The sequence below is a fragment of the Cynocephalus volans genome, chromosome 16 (assembly GCF_027409185.1).
Source record: "Cynocephalus volans isolate mCynVol1 chromosome 16, mCynVol1.pri, whole genome shotgun sequence".
Taxonomy (NCBI): Eukaryota; Metazoa; Chordata; class Mammalia; order Dermoptera; family Cynocephalidae; genus Cynocephalus; species Cynocephalus volans.
The window spans coordinates 2,934,832-2,940,831 of record NC_084475.1 but is presented as its reverse complement, the minus strand read 5'-3'; the positions used below and the strand labels follow the sequence as shown (position 1 = coordinate 2,940,831).

The 6,000-nt window shown below is 48.5% G+C and overlaps 1 protein-coding gene across 3 annotated transcripts in view; it reads left to right on the top strand.

Moving 5' to 3' along the window:
* Window positions 1-1,363: 1,363 nt before the first annotated feature.
* Window positions 1,364-6,000, top strand: part of TEX2 (testis expressed 2) — a 109,260-nt gene continuing 104,623 nt past the window's right edge. For 2 of the 3 annotated variants that reach the window (XM_063080785.1, XM_063080787.1), the window contains exon 1: window positions 1,364-1,476. The gene's annotated coding sequence lies outside the window, so the exon portion shown is untranslated. Of the gene's footprint in view, window positions 1,477-1,944; window positions 1,993-6,000 lie in introns of those variants that run through there. The other variant, XM_063080786.1, reaches the window with a different exon arrangement.

The window sequence follows — 6,000 nt, the reverse complement described above, 5'->3', positions numbered from 1 at the left end:
ACTGGGCCAGGTGATGACAATATGGGCAAGGGCGTGTTTGCCATTAAGGTATTTATGCATTGTCTCACTAGTCAGAGAACAAGACTGGCTTCCCTGGGCTCTAGGCCTCAACCTTGCCCTCCCCTCTTCTAGGATTTCAAGCTGTCAGCTGTTGCTACATTTGGGTCCAGTGCCCTTCTAAATTCAGTTCTTGCCATGACCCATTCAGGGAAATGTTCCGAGTTTCTTAGCAGGTCACCTCTAGCTTTACCAGTAAATCTCCCAACCATATTACTAATTTTGAGGATAAAAAGAAGTTTACCTTTATTTTTGGCTGTTGAATTTCAATTTCATGACTGTGATAGCCTCGAAATATGTGCCCGAGTGTGGCCCTTCTACCAGTGGCATCAGCGTCACATGGAGGGAGGGGTGTTGAAAAGGAGTGGGTATTTTCCCCAGACCATCCCAGACATCGTGAATGGAGGTGCTGGGGTGGAACTTAGGGGTCTGCATGTTAAAATCGTGCAGGATGATCTGATGCTGAAGTTTGGGAGCCACTGATGTAGACGGCACACTGATAGGCAATATGGATAAGCAGAGGGCACTCTTCTGATGTGCCAGTGTGGTGTGCCGGTCCTTCTGGTCCCACCCCAGGTTAACAAATGATAAATGTAAAATGGGCATTACCGCCCCAGAAAGCTAATTCTAAGTGAGAATTTACCTCTAGAAATCACTTAACCTCTCCTGGCCTCAGACACTGCCTCTCAAAAATGAGTAGTTTATACTAGATGAGTTCTAAGCTCTAACAACGAGCAATAGAGTCAGTTCTAGATTGGATGTCGTGGTCAGGTGCGGGAGGCTGGGAATTTGCCCTTTTTAAGCCGATATCTGGAATTGGACAGAGAGAGATGTGCCTGACGGCGCTCTAAAACCCAGATTCGAATGAATTTGCCCAGGTTTTTGGAGCCTCAGTTTCCCCATCTGTCGGGGTACTTGTTGCTAGGCTGCAGGAAGAGGAAATTACTTCTTTTGGCTGGGGTGGGGGGTGGCTGCCCAGTATGAGGAAAAGGAAATTAAGAAGTGCAAAGAGTCGAGGAAAGCGCTGCAGCCCAGTTGGGAGAGAGACGCTCTTTCTCCTCCCACCCGGGACTCTTCCAGGTAACCCCCTCCCGCGTCTTTTTCCCAGCCCCGTGGATCGCGGCCCCTTTAACAGGCCTGACGAATCGACCGCCTATTTCCGCGGCTGCTCCAAGGCGTGCAGTAGGGGCTGAATTGGTCAGGCCAGGCCCGCGGCTTGCTCCTCCCCCACCGTCCTCTGGTTGGCGGCGGCGGGCGCGGGTGCGGGGCGGGTCCGTTGGTGGGGTGGGGCGGGGCGGCCGGAGCCCGGGGGCGGGCGGGCGGCTGGACGGCGGCCGGACCCTGATCTGAAGCCGGAGCGGCGGCGGCCGCGAAGCACGGGCGCCAGCATAATAGGATGAGGCAGCCAGCGGATCCGGGGTGAGCGCGCCGAGGGCTGGGCGGGAGCGGTGGAGAAAGCCCGGGCGGAGGTGGCCCGACACGTATGGCTCGGGGTACCGCGGAGGGGCGCAGGGTCGGCCGCCCACCCTGCTGTCACCGCCCTGATATTGACGGGGACGCCCACACGCGACACGCCTTCCTTCTTTCGGGGCCGTGTCGGGCGGTTTGGGCTTGACTCGGCCGCAGGTGCCCGCCGGGCCGTCCCCGAGCCTGCCGTGCCTGGCGCCCGGCTCCGGGCTCGCCCCGGCGGGGAGGCACCATCCACAGCAAACTGAAGTAAAACAGCTCGCGGTTTAGGAATGGGGCCCCGGGCTCCTGCCGCCCCTCCGAAATGACTGGAAGTCGGGAACCGCAGTTACTTTTCCGTGAACCTGTCAGAGGTCGTCTGCGCCTCGGTTGTTTTCCTTCAACTCGTGGAAAACGCGGGTGGCCGTGGGGTGGTTAGTGTGCTCGACAGGGGAGGCAGCGGCGTGCCGAAATCCGGGGGATCGGAAGGTGAACAAGTGACATTGGGCTGAGGCCTAAGGCCAGGTGCCGTGCGGGGAGCGCGGGCGTGAAGGTGGCGACTGTAGCTGCCGGCTGGGGAGCGCTCAGATGGGACCGGGAGAGGGGACGGAGCGGCCGGCTGCGCCGCGCCACGCTCTGCCCAGAGCGCGCCGCTGACACGCGAGTTGGTGCAGGGGACTTTTCCTCTTCTGAAGATGGTTTTTGGAAAACTTAGCCCTTCAGTGGGTTGATAGTTAATTAAACCATTGGTTGTTATGGTTACGAGGCATCAAACGTAAGGGCAAAGTCTGTTTCCACCCTCGCTCTCTTTCCGGAGCTATGAGGTACTTTGTCACTACGTTTTATAGATGTTGCCCAGGGAGGACGTGCTTTTTTAGAGTTGAAGGAAAAGCGTGAGTCCTTGAGGGCGGGGGTCGTGCACTGTTCATGTTTGAAGTCCCGGCGTCTTGACAGCGCCACGGATCAAAGGAATGGGCCTTTTACATGTTTTGATGATTCTCATCAGAGGATTTAGAGGAGTCATTCCAGGAGCCAGGTGTAAGCTGGATGGGAAACAATGGGTGACTTTTATGTGGAAAACGATGAGGAGAAATGGAGGGGCAAGTAACACCAAGGTCCGGGGTTCGATCCCAGTACTGGCCAGCCACCAAAAAAAAAAAGAAGAAGAAGAAAAGAAAAATGGAGAAGCAAGTAAGTAATCCTTGAACTCTGGGATAGGGAGAGTTTGAGGAGGCTACGTTTGTGAGTTTCAGACACTGGTGACACCGGTCGTATTGGAAGGGTGAAACTGCCATTTCCCAGCCCATAAACTATTTCAGTATTCTTTCATATTCTTCCAAAAACTGGTATTTGGTGTAAACGTATGAAAGACAAGCAAGCCTCTGAGGTGAGGGGAGAACTTTTCTAGAGTCGGACTTTTCTGCTATGCTGTTTTTTTTCTTGTTACGTGAGCCTCTGTGGGAATGTGAGTGAAGGCTTGGAGGGGCGAGATGTGGAGGGCTTAATCTCCAGGAAAAGTTTCTGTGCCTGAGAAGAAGGTGATTAACCAGCTGATTCAGATCAGAAAATGGTGGTAATTGAGTCCACAGACATGTAACCCAAGGGCTGGGACAGGCGAGGAGGAAGGAAAAGTTCAGGGGTTTGGTTTGGGCTGAATGTTGGAAATTTGAAGAGCGAGTAGAATGTCAGGTGTGAGTATAATAGAGACATAGCATATGCCAAGTATATTGTTTGTTATTAGGGATTATGTTATTAGAATGCTTCTGGAGAAGGGAGCATGGAAGATTAGACTTTTAGATAGAATAAATGCATAGGATGTTTTGGACAAAAAGAGATAGGCTGGAGTCAAAAAGGAAGTATTCATTTAGCTAATTTTTGTTGAAAGTCTACTTGTTCCAGAAACTGCTAGGCACTATGTATACGACGGTGGGGAAAAAGGGTGAAGAGTTTTCTACGTGTCATAAGATTTGCCTTCCCTCCAAGCCAAAAGCTGCTGTTTTCTGTGGATTTTCTCATGCTCTTAAGGGTGAAACACACAGAATATTACTTAATGTAAGAACAACACAGAGCAATGGAGAATTCTTTCCACTGATGACTTTTTGGTACCAAACTGAATTGAAAGACCTGTTTTCCGTGTCAGGTTCAGTATAAAACTATATTCATCCTCATGTCTGTGGATGAGTGTCTTGATGGTAAGTGCAGTTCTTTTTTTCCCTTTCCCCTGTCAATTCATTTATTCAAAAGTTAGAGGAAGTTCATTAAACAAACACAGCCTCCATCCTCCAGGTGCTTCCAGTCATCTTGTTTGCCTGAGTATGCCTCAGGGTCTACTTTCTTCTGTCTGATCCTTATTATGTCCTTAGGGTCACCCGTGGGAATTGTTGCAGTCACAGGGAATGTTTGTTTTTTGATTCTGTCCCAAAGCAGAAGAAGACTATTGTAGCAAAGAGAGCATCGTTGAGTTCTGACTCTGCCATGTACTGCTTTCTGCCCTTTTCATATATCCTCTCCAGTCCTGGCGTGGGCCTGTAAGGGAGATGGTGTTGGCCTCATTTTATGGCAGAGGAAACTGAGGCTCAGAGCAGTTCAGTAACTTACCTAAGATGACAAGCTGGTTAGAAGATGGAGCAGGGGGCCGACCCCGTGGCACACTCGGGAGAGTGCGGCGCTGGGAGCGCTGCAGCGCTCCCGCCGCGGGTTCGGATCCTATATAGGGATGGCCGGTGCGCTCGGTGCGGCCGGTCACAAAAAAAAAAAAAAAAAAAGAAGATGGAGCAGGAATTTCACTCTAGGACTTTTTGATTCCAAATCATGCTTTTTCCGTTGTACCACATTGTTTTTCCTGGAACAGGAATGACCATTTATTAGAGATAGTCTACCACAGTACCCTCTTGAGTGGACACATGAAAGGTCAAGTTCAGAGATGTTCAGAGAATTGCCATAGTTAATGAGCTCCTGTGCTCATGGTGGAGCACAGTTAGCAGTGGGTGTCCTGCCTCTCTGCCCAGTGCAATTTTGGGCAATCCATGCGGCCACTGGGAAATCTGAGTTTACTACCATGAAAAGGTGACCAGAGTTAATGGGTCTGAATCCCAGTGCTTCTATTTACCAGCTCTGTGACCTTGGATAAATTACTTTCTCTCTCTCTGCACTTTAGTTTCTTTACCTGTAAGGTGGGACAGTATTCACATTTCAACAATTTATACTGTCTTAACATATCTGAAAAAAAAAAAATTTTTTATGGAGTCTTACAGTTGTAGTTGGCAGTGGTGGTGGCTGGCCAGTACAGGGGGTCCAAATTCTTGACCTTGGTGTTATCAACACGATGCTGTAACTATTTGGCCCTTTTTTGGTACATAAAAAAAACGGTGTGTTTTATAGTCAGTGGTCTTAGATGAACTATGGTAGTACATTATGCATAAGTAGTTGTAAGGATTGAATGAGGTCACTCATGTCTCTGTCTTTTAGTGAGCACCCAATAACAGTGGATGCTGTTGAATGACAGAATGAATGGTTAACAGGTAGGTGGCTCAGGGGAAAACTGGGGAGCATCATGTAAAAATCCATGATATGTGAGCTGGAGAAATGTTTTCCAGTTTGCCTGGAGCTCTGTCCTTTAGCTGACTGTTGTCCTCATGAGATGCATTAACTCCAGGAGCTAACGAGCCATGGACAGACAGCTTTTTGTCCTACCTATTCATTAAGGTTTTTTATCAACATTAAATCTCAAGTTTAAAATAAATATTGTTATAAGAAGACCAGAAACCTATGCTGATGTGAATCTTCTTAAATGTGAGTTTTAGAGCAACTCAAGTTATATACAAGATTCTGTGTTGCTACTTTCCAAACTCCTTATAATGCTTAATTGTATTGTGTGAAATGTCCACGAGACACCATTAATGAGAGGGAGAACATGAAAGTACAGAAGCCCTTGACTGGCTCTGGGTGGGGTAGAGAAGCGTCGGGAAGCCTGGCTATAGTCTCGGTAGTTTCACCTGTTATCATCGGTTTTCTGGGCACATCACATCACCACTCCAGGCCTTAAGAGGTCTCTCTTCCAAAATGAGGATTCGATTTCTTAGTCCTTCTTCCCTCCTTCCCCTCCTCACCTTGTAACCCCAACATACTCTCATAGATTGTACGAGTTTATGAATCTAAGGATCTGAGAAATTAAATGTTTGAAAGGAAATTATTTTATTCAGAACTCTGGAAGCCTCACTTGGATGTTTGTGATAGTTCTTTTTGTAATGCAGAAAACAACAGGCAAGTGATAACAATATGAATAGCTATCATTTATGGAGAACTGCAGTGTGCCAGGTACTGCTCCTACTTTTAAACCTCACAACACCCTATGTGCAGTAGATACTATAATGAATCTTATTTTAAGATGAGAAAACTAAGGTTCAGAGAGGTTAAATAACTTGTCCAAGAACACAGCACAGTCAAGAGCTTATAGCTGGAACTGGAACTCAGGCTTATGTTTCTCCCCAGTATGAG